The sequence below is a fragment of the Equus caballus genome, chromosome 23, assembly GCF_041296265.1.
Source record: "Equus caballus isolate H_3958 breed thoroughbred chromosome 23, TB-T2T, whole genome shotgun sequence".
Lineage (NCBI taxonomy): Eukaryota > Metazoa > Chordata > Mammalia > Perissodactyla > Equidae > Equus > Equus caballus.
Window position 1 is genome coordinate 55,789,519 of NC_091706.1, and position 16,988 is coordinate 55,806,506.

At 37.7% G+C, this 16,988-nt stretch overlaps 1 long non-coding RNA gene across 1 annotated transcript; it reads left to right on the plus strand.

Annotated features, from left to right (window-relative positions):
• Window positions 1–309: 309 nt before the first annotated feature.
• LOC138920463 (uncharacterized) lies at window positions 310–14,978 on the plus strand. The gene is made up of 3 exons (XR_011431642.1): window positions 310–466; window positions 8,649–8,686; window positions 14,445–14,978. It is a non-coding gene; the product is annotated as an uncharacterized lncRNA (long non-coding RNA).
• The last annotated feature ends 2,010 nt before the right edge of the window (window positions 14,979–16,988 follow it).

Genomic DNA, 16,988 nt, shown 5'->3' on the forward strand with positions numbered 1-16,988 from the left:
AAAAAAAGGCATTTGAGTTTTATCTGCAAGAATGAGAATGGCTTGTAGGATGGAGTGAGGGCTTGGCTTGGCAGGGTGGGAGAATGGAATGGTTGGGAGGAAGGAAGTACATTCTGTTTAGAGGAAATAACATGTGTAATGGCAGGGAGCTGTGTTAGGACTTTGAGGTTTTGGAGTGCTCCTTGTGGTTTTCTGGGTAGCATGACAGAAGCACAAGATGTGTCGGGAGAGTGGCAAGTGATTATGCTGAAAGATAATTAGAGAGATGAGTCAACATTTTTGTGACATCATAAGGAGTTTGAACTTTACACTGCAGTCGATCGGGGTTTCTGAATGACCAACGATTTATATCAGACATAAACATTAATATCAGGAAACCGGCCGGATGGAATCATACGACATGTATGACATAAGGTGATCATTGTTCCTGTCTCTCTGCCTTCAAGAAAAGCAATCATCAAATAAGGTATGACAGGGGACTGTTGCTTTCATCTAAAAGAGTCTGGGAGATGCGCCCTTGTAACTTGTGGCATTTCATAGTCTTTACCCCCGTGGCATAATTCCACATGCTGAATCTCACAGTTTGCAATTAAACCTCACCCCTCGTGTTTTATGCTCTTGGAGACGAAGACCTCCTTTCAGCAGCTTTTGATTCACTTGAAGGCAATTTTAAAGTTATCTCTTAGACTTTCCACTTTAGACTGAATAATTCTGTCTCATTTACTTCTTTTCTCATGACTTCTATGTTACAACCCTTCAAGCCAGTTTAGTTGTTATTTTCTGGATCTTTTTCAGTTTCTTGACATTTTCCTTCCATGTGGCAAAATAAAAAGGCAACATAGTATTTCTAAAAGATTCTAAGTGATGTTAGACCTGGTATCAGGAATTATTCTCAGCCGTTTCACATTATCCTGCTATTAGGATATGCCTCCTACCATGTTAGGATTTTTTAAAGGCAGCTCTGCATTGGTGGAAGACACAACTGTTTTTTTTATGTTTTGATCATGCTTTTTCCTTTTCTATTTGTGTAGTTAAAAATATTTTTAGAGTAGTCCTGTTAAGTTCTTCGTTGTTGATGGATGATTTCTCTAGCAATCCTTAAACTCTATTGTTTTTTTTCCCAGCTTTATTGAAGTATAATTGACAGGTAAAATTGTAAGATATTTAAAGTATACAACCTGATGATTTGACATATGTGTGCATTGTGAAAGAATTCCCCCATCGTTTAACCTTTATTCTTATTTCAAACAACAAGGTATAACAGGAAGAAGGTAGGTTGGGGAGATCTGGTTTCAGATCTCTGTAAGATACGTTGGAAGAGAGCAAGTTAGGCTAAAGCGCTTGTCTCAGAATAATTATGGGACATTCTCAAAAGTGTCCTAATTTGGATGATAATCTGCATGGTCACCTTGGGCTCTGTCATTACTTGTGTGTACCTCTCTGACTCTCAGCTTCCTCATTGGTAAAAGGGGACAACAATATCTTGCCAATACAATTGTTCAGAAATTTAAATATTCAAAAAGAAATTTCTAGCATGAAGCCTGATACATAGTAAATACTTTAGTTAGATAGGTCCTTTCCTCTTTTCCTCTTCCCTTTTTATAACAACTATGACCTCCTTCCCTCAGAGTGAGTGGACTCTGTATACTGAATATATAAATATCTGAGAGAAAACATATTCATCTAAATCACATGCTTGAGAAGTTCATCCATATAGATGTAGCAGGACATTTAATGAGCATCCTTCCTACGTCCACAGTCCAGGTCATTAGTAATGACACTGCATAGTACAGACTTGCATGTACAATGGCTTGAGTTGTCCTTTTAGCTCGATATGCAAGCAATAAGGACGACTCCATATTCAGCTGAGCCTCCAGTTTTCAGACTGAATCCCATTAAAACAGGATTTCACCGTGTGCATTCTGAGGAACACTATCCCGTGTGGGTAGTTGATGTATATGGCTGGAGGAGAACTGTCGTGGTCAAATAAATTGTGGAAATGGGAAATGCTGGGATAAACAAAGTTACAGAGGTTTCTCCTTTGCAGGCTCTCCCAGAGCCTTTAGCATACTCATCTGTGCTATGAAACTGAAAGAGCGTACTGGAGTATGCAGCATTTACAAAGTAACCAATTGAACCTGGATCTCTTTTTCCATGGAGCTCCTTAAGAACTAATAGAAAACACTTGGAAGATACCAAGTTACTGATAGCCCAGTTTATCACAATATTTTCCAACATTGGCAGAACGTTCCTTCCTTCCTTCCTTCCTTCATTCATTCAACAAACGTATTTGGCCCATGTCATTTACTGATTGAGTGCTTTGTGTCTAAGTAGCACTTCAAACCAAGTTATATAACATGCAATTATAGTTTAATATTTGGAAAGTAATTGAGGTAGTAATTAAAAAATACAGATATATTATCAAAAATATATATTAAACTCTGTAAACATTTCTTTCATTCCTGTTTGGTGGTAAGAATTCAGTATGCTAGCAGTGGTCTCCAAACTTTTTTGATTGTGCCCTCAGTTCTTTACATATTAAATATGCTTATTTATTTATAAATTACATGCATATATTAATGGGTAATACATCATGTATTATAAATCATGCACAAATTTCAGATGTTTTAAAAGAATGAAGTGAAGAATAAATAGAAATAGAAACTCTAATGTTTTCTTCCTGGACTTCAATTGATCACTTTGCCAACTTCTGGGATGCATGACCATCTCTGTTTTTTTTTTTTTCCTTGTGTCCCTCTCTTTGGAGACTACTGTCTCAGAGGTAAAGGAGCAAAAAAGGATGCAGATTTAGTCATGCTACAGACTTGGGGGAAGTATTCATGTTCATCCATTAGATTTGTCATGAATTATTAAAGCGTAAATTTATGTTTGACACTACTGTAAGCAGTTCATGAGAAAAGGACAAAGAAACAAGCTTTTTTTGGATCTCTATAAGCTTTCTCTAATTGAAAGGAATGCACAATAACACAGCAATATCAGTTTAGAAGGTAGAATTCTTGGATCAATTCTATTAAGATTATCAAATGTTAGTGTAACACCTATCATATGCTAAGTGCTAGGCGTCAGGAATACAGAAGTAAGTCATAGCCCTCATTCTTGAGGAGCTTTTATGCACCGAAGAGATGCCTAATTTAACAGTGTTTTCAGGTCAAAAGGGAAGGTTGCCCTGGAAAACTACTTCTTAATATTATGAATATGACATTTTGGGTAGAACCTCTTTCTATCAAAGGATTGTAGGGAACAGGGTCAGCTTGTTAGGAAGGATCCAGAACTCTCTTGTTCATGATTCTTACTTGAGGCTTGTTCTCAGGAATTCTAGTTGTTTCCGAGTACTTCTTTCTTCGTTACACCTGTCGTAGTGTGTAAGACCTCTGTTATCTTCTAAGATGCTGTTGCCAGTGATTGCTATGCTATCTCCTCTCATCACCTGCTCTTTCGTCTCAGTGGATTAGGCATTTAAACGTGTTTCCTCGTCAACTGCTGCCATGCTGTTCACCGGCCCATAGTCTCCCACTTCATCCTTTGTGATGATTACCCCAGTATATTATTACTTTAGATACATTTTATTTGTTTATGACTCTCAATTCTAGCAGTTGTCCATTTACATTTCAATCAAATATAGTCTTCATTAGAATTACTTAATTGCATGTGACTTTAGAAGTTTTCAAAACGTATTTGGTATCTTTGTTTTATCATGCGCTTACATTTGTACACGTATAAAAGATTAGCTATTTCAGGATGGATGTAACCCATAGAAGATTTCTCAGGTTTCTAGTTTTATTTTTCTGAAACATTTCACTTCAAATAGAGTTTTAATTGTATTGGCTCTAAGTGAATGTAAACCAAGTTAGTATTGAACCAGCAGATGGAAAAATCCTTATCATTGAACAATGAAACAACTTGAATTCTTTTTTTCCCCTTTTGCCATCTGGTATCTGTGCTCATATTTGAAACATTAACCATTCAGGAAAGAGTTGTTTTTTTGTATCCAATAGTCAGAAGCTTTCTCTGAAGACTAGTGCTTATCTTTTCAGGAAGAAAAAAAGATAGAATGCTACAAATACAAATGGAGCCCTGAACTAATATTTGACAGTCACATAAATGCTTAAGAAAACGCAGAGTACAAAGCGAGTCTAAGGAGATGCCGTTTTCTATTTATTTTCATAATCTAATTCTGCATTGCTTGTAAAGGTTAATCTAAATCCAGCAGAACAGAGCCTGCCCGCTGTTTACGTGTTATAGGCACTGCTACATTTTTCTAAACGCAGCAAAATGAACATAGCCCTTGTTCACAACCTATTGCTGTTTTTTTCCGAATTGTAGCAGATATGATTTTTTTTCATGTGGCTCTCAAATTATTAGTAGTCAAATGGTGTCTGTTATGGTAAAATGTTCCTAAGAAAACATCTGGAAAAGAATTTATAATATTCACTTTGAAAATAACAACACAATACATTAACCTCCAGTTAGTCAAATAATCTTGTCGATCAACTTTTTCTGGATGTCTGGCAATATTCCCATCACCTACTTCGTGGGGCATGAAAGCCAAAGGAACTCAAATAGTTTAAATATTATTTTAAATATTAGCCTAAGGAAATATCTATGTAACATTCGTACCTTCACCCCTAAGAGTAAAGCCTTACTGTATCTGGTAGCAATGGCTTTTAGATTTTCTGTGTTTTCATTATGTATAAAACTGTTTATCTCTATTTTTTCATGAATTTTTCTCATATAAACAAAACAAATAATTAATGTTGTAATTCTATTGTACCGAGAGTCAATCCTTGGTCTCGAATCCTCATTTAGCACGTGGAATATTTACTATCACTTTTCAGATTGGCTTACCATTTTATAGACTTCGAAGATTCTTCCTTTCCTCCTGTGGTTGGGTTTTCCATTTGGGGACCTACCAGCAATGCCTCAGTTTGTGGCTGAGTGGACCAATTCCAGAAGTTTCCCTCTCTGGGCAGCTAAGATGATCCTATAAGTTATTCTTTAGATTTAGAAATAATTTTTCACTGAACAATAGGTCTCTGATGGACAGGTTTAAGAAGATTATAAATAACTCACTGGGTTAAAGTTAACTGCTTTCTTGTATGAACTTGGACCTTTATCCTTCTACTTAATCTAACTCTGGTTTACTTGGCTTTAAGACAGATGCTTCAACTTTTTCTCCTAACTGGTCTTTCAGGGGTTGAAGAGCGTTTGGGTGCAGAGATGTGTTCAGCTTAATTGTGTACCGGGCAAAGGACTCAGGTTGCTCTTAGTAGCTACAGAGGAGGCCTCACAGGGAAACTGAGCTTCATTCCCATCCCTCTGAAAGCCATGCTTTCCACACAACAGCTGTGATTCTGAGGAGTCGGAAAACGTTTCCCTCAGAAACGGTGTCTGGTGCTCACTGCTTTTGTGTCCTGCCACGCCTGTCATCAAATCATCTCTCTTTCTGTTTCTTTGTTCGGTGCTACCAACAAAGTATTCTCTACTCGTTTCTCTCCTTCATGGCCTTGGCCTCCTGAGCGCCTCTCACTTTATGGATTCTTCCTCCTTAATGTGGGTTTTCACCTTCTGCCCTCACTGAATTCCACCTCTCTGCACGTCTTTCATTCCTCCCCCCACAGAGAGGGCGAGGTTGGATCCGCCTGTTACCCTGGGGAGACAGTGCCTCCGATGCCCCTTGCCATCGTGCCAGGCCCACCTCAGAGCCATTAGTCTTCATGTGTCTTTGAGTCAAATACTTACCTGGCCTTAGAACAACACCATAAACAGAAACAGAACCGGGAACATTATTGACTTGTCATTTAACTTACTCGACATGAGGAATTCAGATTATGGCTCATCTCAGCCCTGAGAAGAGGGTCTGATCTGATTTATAGTCATGGAAACAAAGACTCAGAAAAATTAAATACTGACAGAGCTAAGACTCAAACTTAGCTCTGCCTGACTTCGAAACCCACGCCTTCACCACTATAATAGGGCAGAGGCCAGGTCATGGGGTCACGGGGGCATTTTATTCACAGCCCAGAGACCTTTGCAAAGCGACGCCCCTAGAAGGGCCCTGCAGGCAGGCTGGACGCCTTTAGGCTTTTCGGGAAGGGTGTTTTCCCCAACAGGCACCTGCGGGCACACACAACTTCCTGGCAGCACAATGGAGACCAGCATGTCTATCCTATTAAGCACGATTTCTTGGTGGATGGACGCTGTGAAGCAAAACTCTACACCTTAAACTTCAAAGCTCTTGTGTTAAGATAGAAATGGTATTGGGCGTGAAATGGTAGGACCTGGTGCTTGTACCTAGTCCTGAGTTACAGACCTTTAAATTTTGGACAAATCGCTCCATCTCTTACTTTTATTCATCTTTAAAACTGGGTCCATCTTAATTTTAAAAGGACAATTGCCCAGACTTAATTTTAAAAAGATTAGATTATTTTGATAAAGGCTAGGCATTTGATATGAATTGAGTATATTAATAACCTGTTACTTATTTCTTCAAGGAAAGACTGTATCTGGCCACTTGAAAAAGGGAAAGAAACTTCTTAATTGAAGTATAACACACACAGAAAAGTGCGGAAATAATAAGTGTTCGGCTGAATTAATTATCTCAAAATGAACTCACTTGTGAAGCCACCTCCTTATTCGAGAATTAGAACACTGCCAGCACCCTGGAAGTCCCACGCATGCCCCCTCCCAATCACGGAGTGCCCCCATCCTCCTCAGAAGTCACCACTGTTTTGACTTCTATCACCATAGATTGGTTTTGTCTACTTTTTTTTAGCTTTGTGTAAATGAAGTTATATATAATGCATTCTTTCGTGCCAAAATTCTTTTGCTAAATTATCTTTATAAGATTCATTGCTGTTATTGCGCATGGGTGTCGTTTGTGCATTTTGAAGACTGTAGTGTGTTGCATTATATGAATGTATCACAGTTTGTTTATTTTACAGTTGATGGGCATTTGGGTTGTTTCCAGTTTCAGCAATGGCGAATAACGTTGCTATGAGTGTTCCTGCATGTGTCCTTTGATTAAGACGTGCACATGTTGGGTTGCTGGGTCACTAGGTGTGATATCTTTAGCCTGAGTAGATAATACCAAGCAGGAATCCGAAGTGGTTTTCCACTTCTGCCAGTAGTGTGTGACTGCTTGTTGCACCTAAGATGAACTAACCCTTACTATTTTTAGTCATTTGAATTCTGATGAGTTTGTAGAGATGTCTCTTTACCTTTCCTTGACTGCTAATGTGGTTGAGTCTCCTTTGCTATGTTTTCTGGACATTTGGACATCCTCTTTTGTAAAAGTCTTGTTCATAGTCTCTTAGCCGTCTTTTCTATTGGGTTCTGCCTTTTTCTCATTGAAAGTTTGGAGTTCTTTTTTTATTCTCTATAGGAACCCTTTGTTGATCATATTTGTTGCAAATATTTTCTCCTAGCCTGTGGCTTGACTTTTCACTTTCTTCACAGTGTCTTTTAATGAAAAGAAGTTCTTAATTTTAATGTGGTCCAATTTGCTAATTCTTTCTTTGGTTCCTTTTGTCTTCTGTTTGGGAAATATTTCTTAACCTTATAATTGCCTAGAAGATATTCTCTTGCATTGTTGCCTAGAAGCTTTATTGTTTTGTCTCTTATATTTATAACTACAACCATCCTGGAATGGATTTTTGCATATGGTGTGAGATAAGAGTCTATCTACTTCGTTTTCCTATGCTTTTTTGATTTGATGTCCTCACCTCTTTATGGAAAACGAACAAGACTATGGCCTGAGGAAGATACGACTCTTCTTCGTACGTTTCTGCTCTCTGTGTCCGCTCTTTCACACAGCACCACATTTTCCCCATCTTCCCCCCATTTCTCTCGAGCATATTTGAGATGTAGGAGGAGTTTCCTAAACAACTTTTTAGTGCTCCAGCTCTGTAAGGAGATTAGGACAAGAACATTTTACAACACAGAGCAGTTAAAACAGATACATGGAGTGGCTTATTCACAGAGATGCAGGTCATTCTTTCTTTCAAATTTCCTCCTATTATTCTCACTCTCAAGCCCAGTGTCACTCTCGGTACCTGAACTTAATTAGCAATGACGTCTCTCTCATTTGATGGCCAGCAAGGTGAAAGAAGGAAGGGGGCTTCCCCGGGAGGAGGTATCCTCACATTTTATAGCAGGACTTAATAGGCGTTGTGAAAACACAGTGATGCTTCTTGATTGTGCAGAAGAGCATGGCTACTTCAGTGCTTGTTGGCATCTTTTGCTTTGTGAAGAGCTTTTCCATGGCTAGCTAAAACCTGATCACAACAAGGGTTATATTATCCGCAGACACTCCATCATGGAACAGGCATCTTTTAGATATTTTTTGGTACTGTTACTTTATTTTCCAAGCCAAACACTGTTATGACCTCAAATGTTTGGTTCAATGATGAAGATGTGTTAGAGAATACACAAATGGTGGCTCGCACTCAGCCCTTGCACACAATTCTCACAGGCCGTATTGTCATTCCCGCCATCGTCTGTGCCTCTGCTGTGGTGATTTCAGTGCTAACAATTTTGTGTTTCTCTGAACAGTGGCATTTTATTGTTTTGTTTTTTTAATTGTAGGTCAAAATCACAAATAACTTTTTCTCTTTTGCTTTGCTTTCTAGAGTTGACAAAAGAGGAAGAGCTATCCACAGAGCAAGATGTGAGTGAGCCTGCCAGGGGCTAGAGCCGTCCGTGATTTACATCCTTTTCTGCCTTTGGGAGAGCGCTGTTTTCAGTCTCTGTGCAGTCCGCAGTTTTTGAAGGGCACGTTAATACAGGTGCACTCTAAGGAAGATAGCGAAAGGTCAACTAGTGCTTCCCAACTAGTTTTAAAAAACTTCTGGCTTCTACAGCTGTGAGGGTATATGCACAGACATAATTGTTAAGGGCTCACCCTACAACTTAGTCAAAAATAATGTGCTTTTTCTCTAGCATTGGCCTTTTAAAATGTCGGTAATTTTGTTAATTCCAAACCAATTATTTTCACACTTTTCAAGGCATAAACTCACACTGGTCATATGTATCTCTACATTGGGATACAATAAGAAGCATATACATGTATAGGCACGCACACACACGCGCACACGTTTACTCATTACTTTCATTTCTAGTGATGATGCCACTGTTTTTACTGCTTTGATTTAATGTGTCAAGATTGATTTAATGTGTTCCAGTATTAAGTGCTGTTGGTCAAAACATAAGTAAGACAGGGGTCCTGACCTTAAAGAGGTTCTTATCTGGCAGAATATATATGCCAATAAAAAGATAAGCTGTGGGCTATAGTATTTTCACTTTGAATATTCAGAAAATGCTGTTTAGGATTTAAAAATTACGGCTAGGCTGTTCTAAAAAAATGCCCTAGTTCTGACTCTATATGGCCATGTTCTGGGTGTAAATTTGTGATGGAATAAAGAGATCTCTGCCCTTAAGGTACTCACAAATTTGATATGCTACACTTTCTCACTTTGCATTGGATCATGAGGCTACTAAGTCAGAGCAGGTAATTTTTATTCTTATCTGCCTCTGCTTGATCTCCGTGGTTTGACTTATTAGTTTCCTTCATAACTTCTCAGAGTTAAAACACCATTGCATCCAGTACTTTAAATATTTTCTATTCTAGTATTAAGGAAATAGACCACCTTTATTGGGATTGAGTGTAAAGTGCTCATAGACAATCACTCTTCTGTAAAAAGCATGCCAGGTGGAAAGTTCCTGCTTCCTCTGAGTTCTGTGCACTATGGATTCCTCCAGCCAGTGAACTATGTTAGATCTTTGACACCATTGCATATCTGGTATGGTTTTTGATGTACGGATATAAAATTATACTCGTGCATTATTTTGACATAGTGTGATTTTCTTTTTTTCTTTGCTTTTTAGCTAAGCAATGATTAAATGGATGGATTTATAATATTTTATAGGATCTGGAGATTTGAATACACTAAGAATAAGCCTGGACAACAGCAGAATGTCCTTGATCATTATTACTAAGAGTCTCACAGATTACCACGTAAGGTCAAAGATGCCAGTTCTTCAGAAATTAATTTATGGGCTTGATGTAATTCTCCTCTAATTCTCAATACGATCAGCTGGAACTTGATAAAAATTATATTGAAATTCACCTAGAAGAGAGAAAAAGCAAGAAGAGCTAAGAAAACATCGACAAAAAGAGAAATGGGTGGAAGGTTTGCCCCATGAGCTATTAAAAACTACATTAATTCAATGGTTCAAAACTGCATCCTAAGTCGGTCGCTCTTATTTACGTATAGGTATGTGAAATTTTAAAAAGCATGTATGGATATAATTTCAAATATCTATCTATCCATCTACCTACCTACCTACCTACATACTTACCTACCTAAATCCTAACCTACCTAAATCCTAATCCTATATTCCAATCTATCTCTATCTATCCATCTATTTGTAATCTATGTATATTAGAAACATTTACCAAGAAAGTATGTGGGAACCATATAAAAGGATTTACAGAATTTTATTGAGTGGTATAAAACATTATTAAATTATATCCATACATGAGAAAAGGCTTGTAGGACAACATAAATTTCTTTTATGTACCTTGTAGTACACTATCTAGCACATAAAGTAAGTATTCAAGGAATGTTTCTTAAATGAATAAATATAAAAAAGTTTGTGGTGTTTTATAATCAGTTGTTGGAAGTCTTGTATCAGCATGAGATGTAATCTAAGTAAGTATTAATATATAGGAAGTAATTGTCAGGATAATTGGGGAAAACATTTTATCTTAATTGCTTGGTAGGAATATATTTGAAGGAGGTAGGGAAACAAGGATGAAGAAAAACTGAAGTTTGACACATTATGTGTTGCTGACTTAATAGAAAAAAAATGTATGAGAAAATAGTAGCTTGGGGAAAGGGAAGGGATCACCTAGATTCGGGCCCTGGCTTAGATACTTTTTGGATATCTTCATTTTTGTAGGTAGGGCCATGTCAGCTAGGAAAAATCTGGCATATCAGGCATTACATTCAAAGCAGTAGGAAATTTGGAAGAAACATGCATTTCTACGGGAAAGAGAAACTTAGAGTGGGGTTTAATGACTGTTAGCCCAGATATATGATTCTTCAAAATTCTTTCCAGTATAATTATTCATGAATGTGAGAAGTCAACTGCAATTTATTCCCAGGAATCAATCAGTGTTTTTTTTTTGCTAGATCCATTCCTCATAGACTTCTGATCACTACGCCTGGGTTTGGACCAGTGACGCAGAGTGCTTTCATTATAAATCCATGTATTCCTTCAATAAATATTGATGAAATACCTACTAAGTGACACAATTGTGCTAGGTGCTGCTGATTTAACAGGAACCAAGACATGCTGTCTCAAGAAGAGAGAATAGAAGTACTGGGGGACATTTTGATGTGGCCATAGAATGTGGTATAAGGTCTGTATAGTAGCTGGAGAAGGTGCACGTAGATCATAAGATGTGTGTAGATTACATGAAATTTAAATCATGATAGGGAGTTAAGACTAAACCCCAAGAGAAACATGGTACCATTGGAGGTTTTTAAGCAATGGAAGGACATGGTCATATTTGTGTTGTAGAAAGACCACGTCATCCACAGTGCTGAGAAACTTGGGGTTTTTTGCAGTAGTTCAGAAAGCAGAGGATATAGGTTTTGTAGGGTCCACAGATTATATATTTTTGGAGGAGATTGTGGCGATATAATAAGTTAAGTCTCTTACCTATGTCAGCTTGAGTAACTGTGAAACAGTTGGGTGTGAAGCTCAAGATAGTTGAAATTATCCTGCGCCTGATGTGGATCAAGTAATTTTGGCAACTTGTGTGTTCAGCATCCTGAGGATGAACATAATGCCCCATCAAATGTGGTTCTTCAGCAGATGTGGATTTAAACCTGAATAATAAATAGTCAAACGATCATTGCCTTGCAGCACTATTGTCTCGGTCTGAAAACTAATGCTGGGTCATGTCGGATTCCTACTGTTTTTCTTGCCTTTAATGTGGTGCCTTTCAGGATGATTTTTTCCTGGTCTCTGGCACTGTAATACTGGGCCATGTGCTGCTTAGCTAGCAGGTTCCCCGGAAGGCTTTTGGTTCTCTGGGGATGATGAATTCTTGGTTGTGTGTGGAAGGTTCCTCTAATGTAGGTCAGTGTCTGAACTCCCTTTGATTGTTAATCCATACTCTTGAACTGATTATGCAACCCACTGAGGACCTGCTAAATATAACGTTTTAAAGTTTAACGACAAATTTCCTTCCCCCTTGTCCTTTAATTCGAAAATGGCGGAACAAATTTTTCCTACACGTTTTATGAAAATGAAGAAAACTATGACTTCCAAGGAATATAAAAATCACCCTCCTAGGAAAGTTTTAGACAGTTATCCAATGACTTAATACAGGAGATAATAATAGAGACTGTTTTGCAACCTAAAATACAGCAGTTTCTACTATGAACACTGTAATTACTATTTACAACTAGATTATAGGGAAATCTGTGGGTGTCATGGAATTCAGTTTCAGAATTATGGGAACTCTGTTTGCATAATTAAAGGGCTAGTTAGTAAATTCCCTCCTATTTTCTAACCTATTTAAGCAGATCATATATGTGCCAATATTTCTCTGCTAACTATGGTGAAGGAGACAACCAACTTTAAATCTTGTATTGCTGAATAATACCCATAATAACTATGTATAATATATGGTTCATAATTAGTGAATGTGCTGAGGTTTTTCAAGAAGTGCTTTAGATATGGCATAGATACAAATTTCTGCTTCATTAAATGACTTTATAGACTACATTTTGCTGCTTTTGCATATGAAGTTTTTTCCCTGTTTGATAGCGGGATTGCTTTACAGCTTCTTAATGAGAATACCTTTTTTTATTGGAATCTTTTCTGAAGTTTTATTGAAGCTCTCAGTGACCTATTTCTAATGATTTTAGAGCTCTAAAATTTTCTCTCTCTTATTTAAGTAGCTTTAACTTATGTTTGATTAGTGGCTTTGGAAGGAGATTCACAATCTAATTTTAGGAAGAAAATCTTTTCTTACAGGAGAAACATTCAAAAATAACCTTGCACATCACAGGATGCCTATGAATTATGGAAATGGCTCACATTCCAGCACCACTTATTAGGTGAAGAGAGAGGGAAAGTCAGAGATGACTCCTCGTTGTTGCATTTTGTTCTCAGTTGCATTTGTGCAGAAAAATTTCTCCTTAATATCCTCTTAATAAACACTGAGGACTCAGATGAATAAATTCACCAGTGGGTCTGAGCAATGATTGCAATACACTGTAAAGTGCTCTAATTTCATAGTGCTACGGAAGCACAGTGAGAGGCTAGTCTTGGGTGCATTTTTCAGCCCCCTGTGCAGCTGCGCCTGGGAAGTCGTCTGGCATCTGAGTGCCCCACGCTCAAGGAAGTTTAGAATTCTTATTTGAAGTGTGGAATAGCTATGACTTAAACATCAAGGAATATTGTGATGATTGTGATGGTGAGTTGGCCCCTAAAAGGTGAATAGTTGGGCCCTCTAAAGTGAGGGGAATTTCACCTGCCACACAAGATGGGAGAAGGTTGTCCAACCAGAGCAAAGAGTTGGAGGCATTAATCCATAGTATCATTTTTTTCCTAGTTAGAGTAAATTTTTATTTTAACTTCAGAGCAACACATACACTTAAAAAACGGAAACAATTCAGAGATACGTCAAGTAAGAAGCAAGTATCCACTCTGTGTTCTTTGCTGTCCTCCCTGTTCCCAGCCCCTATTCATACCTCCCTTTGCATGTTTGAAGTCAGTTCTCTGAAAACTTGTCTGTGCACTTACCCATTTATGTATCTGTGTGTGCCTGTGTGTGTGTGTGATTAGCTTCAATGTTATGTAACTTGCATCACTCAATATGCCTTACAGATCCTTTCGTGTTCATACGCTTCAGTCTACCCTATTCATTTTAAGAGCTACCTTTCTTTCTAGTATAAATGTGCCATCTTTTATTTAACCATTAGTGTATACAGTCTGTTTACAATTTTTCTACATTACAAATAATGCAGCAATGAAGATCTACATCCATAGTCTCATTTATTCCCCTAGCATCCTGTCCCCTCTCTCTCCTTCCCTCCCTCCCCCCGCACCTCCTCCCCCGCCATCTATCTACACTATATCTTTGTGTGCATATTTCTGTAGGATAGATCGTGGAAGTGGAATTAAGTCAATTTAAATATTGGCATGCAGTCCTGAATTTTTCTCTCCAAAACGCCACCAGCTTACACTTCCACCAAGAATTTAGTGATGTTTATTTAATCATTAACTCTGGATGTATTTTTGCCTATTCGGTTGGATAAAATGATAAATCGTCTTTAATTTTTTTTGTTTTTGTTGTTTCTGAAATGGTGAATTGAACATCTTTTCGCATGTTTCTTTTTTTTCAGGAAGATTAGCCCTGAGCTAACTACTGCCAATCCTCCTCTTTTTGCTGAGGAAGACTGACCTTGAGCTAACATCCATGCCCATCTTCCTCTACTTTATATGTGGGATGCCTACGACAGCATGGGTTTTTGCCAAGCGGTGCCATGTCCGCACCCGGGATCCGAACCAGCGAACCCTAGGCTGCCAAGAAGGGGAAGGTGCGAACTTAACCGCTGTGCCACTGGGCCGGTCCCTCAAATGTTTCTTGGTCCAGTGGAGTTCCTATATTTTTCCTGTTCATTTTTATCGTGGGTGATCTTTTTCTTAGTGATTTGCAGGCTCTTTTTATCTGATTGGGCTATTATATATTTGTCTGTTATATGTTTTGAAAATATTTCTTTCAAGGGTAACTCTTATTATTTAAATTTGTGTTTTGTGACAGAAAAATTTCAAATTTTTATGTAGTCAAGTCTGTCATTCTTTTCCTTTTTGGTTTCTGTATTTTATCTGTTGCCTGAGGAGGCCTTTGCCAGATGAAGACTATAAAAATATTCTTTTAAAATCTCTTTTGGGAGTTTCATAGTTTTTTTTGCATTAGACTTTTAAGACTTACAAATTTTAATTTTGCATAAGATGTAGGTTACGGCCAAGATTTCTGGGCAATCACTACACCTATCTCATCCTTCCATTTTCATAGTTAGATTCTCCTTCTCAGCGTCCTGTGCAGCTGGGTGAGGCCATATGACTGAACAGCAGTCCAAAGAATGAGAGTGGAAGTGACGTTCATTACTCCCAGTCTTGGCCCATAATAGCCTTCTAAGAGAGATCCTCTTCCAAAATGACCGTGGCGGCCATGCGTTGAAGATGATGGACTCAAACCCGGAAAGTTTAAATATAAGTTTAAAATTTAAATCCGAGAATCACCACTTAGAGGAAAGCTACTCACCAATCACAAACTTCCATTTTGGTCTCTGTGTGGGCAAGAAATTAACATCTTTTTATAGATTTAGGCCACTGAGATTTTCAGGTTTATCTTTTACAGCAGCTATAAAATCAATGCACAGAATAAGATCATGTCATAACTTTTCCCCAACTGTACGGTCAACAGTTCCAACACACTTTATTCAACGATCTCTTCTTTATCTTCTAATTTGAAATTTTACCTTTAGCATATTCTAAATTTCCATAATTATAGGAATGATTTTGGACTCTATTTTATTTTTGTCGAGCTACTTGCCTATTCCTGAAACAATATCACAGTATTTTCTTTACCACAGCTTGTAATTGTTCTTGGTGTCTGGTTGCAGAGCAACCTTTTAAAATTGAGGTCTGTCTTATTCCTTCAAAGTCTTTCTATGCCTCTTAGGATAAGATATAACATCTCTAACATGGTCTATAAAGCCCTGGATGATTTGGCCGCTGTCTTTCTCCCTGCCTCTATCCCTCCTTCCCCGCTGCTCACTAAGCTTCAGTTTCCTTAATTTTCTTAAAAATGCAAAGCATCTTATCACCTCTGGACCTTCACAAATGTTATTCCATCTGCCTGAAAGAGCTCCTCTTCATCTTTTATGTCTCAGATTTAAGAACAAATCTTTAAAAGAAATTTTTCCTGACCTCCCATCAAGACAAGATCTCATGATTGGTCAGTTTTAGTGCATCTTGCATGGCAGTTATTATAATTATAATATTTATTTGTGGTATCATTATTATTATTTTAACATTTTCTCCTTTCCTGGATTTAAGATCCATGAAATCCGAATAGCATTTTTCATTTATTATGTATCCCCAACATTTAGCATTATACTCGACACGTACTGGGTACTTGATAAATACTTGTTGAGTAATTTAAGAATCTGAGGAATAATTTGACAAGCATGTCCAAACATTACAGGTTTATGACTGGGATTGGCTTCAGTGTATCCAGATAAACTCTTGCTCCCATTTGACTTTGGTCTGTTATGTAAATAGAGAGAAATCTTTACTGATTTTATTTGGACATGAAGACATTCTTAAATACAAGTAATTTAAGGACATTTTAGGTCACCTGGAAGAGAAGAACTCGAGTGGAGGATTTTTTTCTTCCTTATTTGATCCACAGATGAATCAGTTCTCCACTGGCATCACATGATTTTCATCATGTAAATAATGAAATGGTAAAAACCAAAGTTTTCTTTAGTAACCATGGAGGTATCAGTTGTACTGTATGTTGTGTATAAAGTCAGTATTAAATTTAATGAAACTTTGAAGAGTTTCATTATTTGTAAGGTATGTTGTCCAAATACTATTTCATTAACTATAAGCCTCTTCAAGAGCAGAGATGATATTGTATACAAGTTTTGTATAAAACTGCAAGTCTTTACTACCTAGGAGAGCTGACTGTCTTAAGCTCCTATATGTCTCTGTATCAGTCAGGGTACTGGGAGCAGACAGCTCACTCAAATAGTGTGATAGAAGAGCATTTTACAGGAGATTATTGAAATGGTGTGGGCAGCATTAAAGAAAACCATTAAGGGATGGTGACGTGCCCAGGGTCCTGTTACCTGTCCTAGACATGAGGGAGTAGGTAT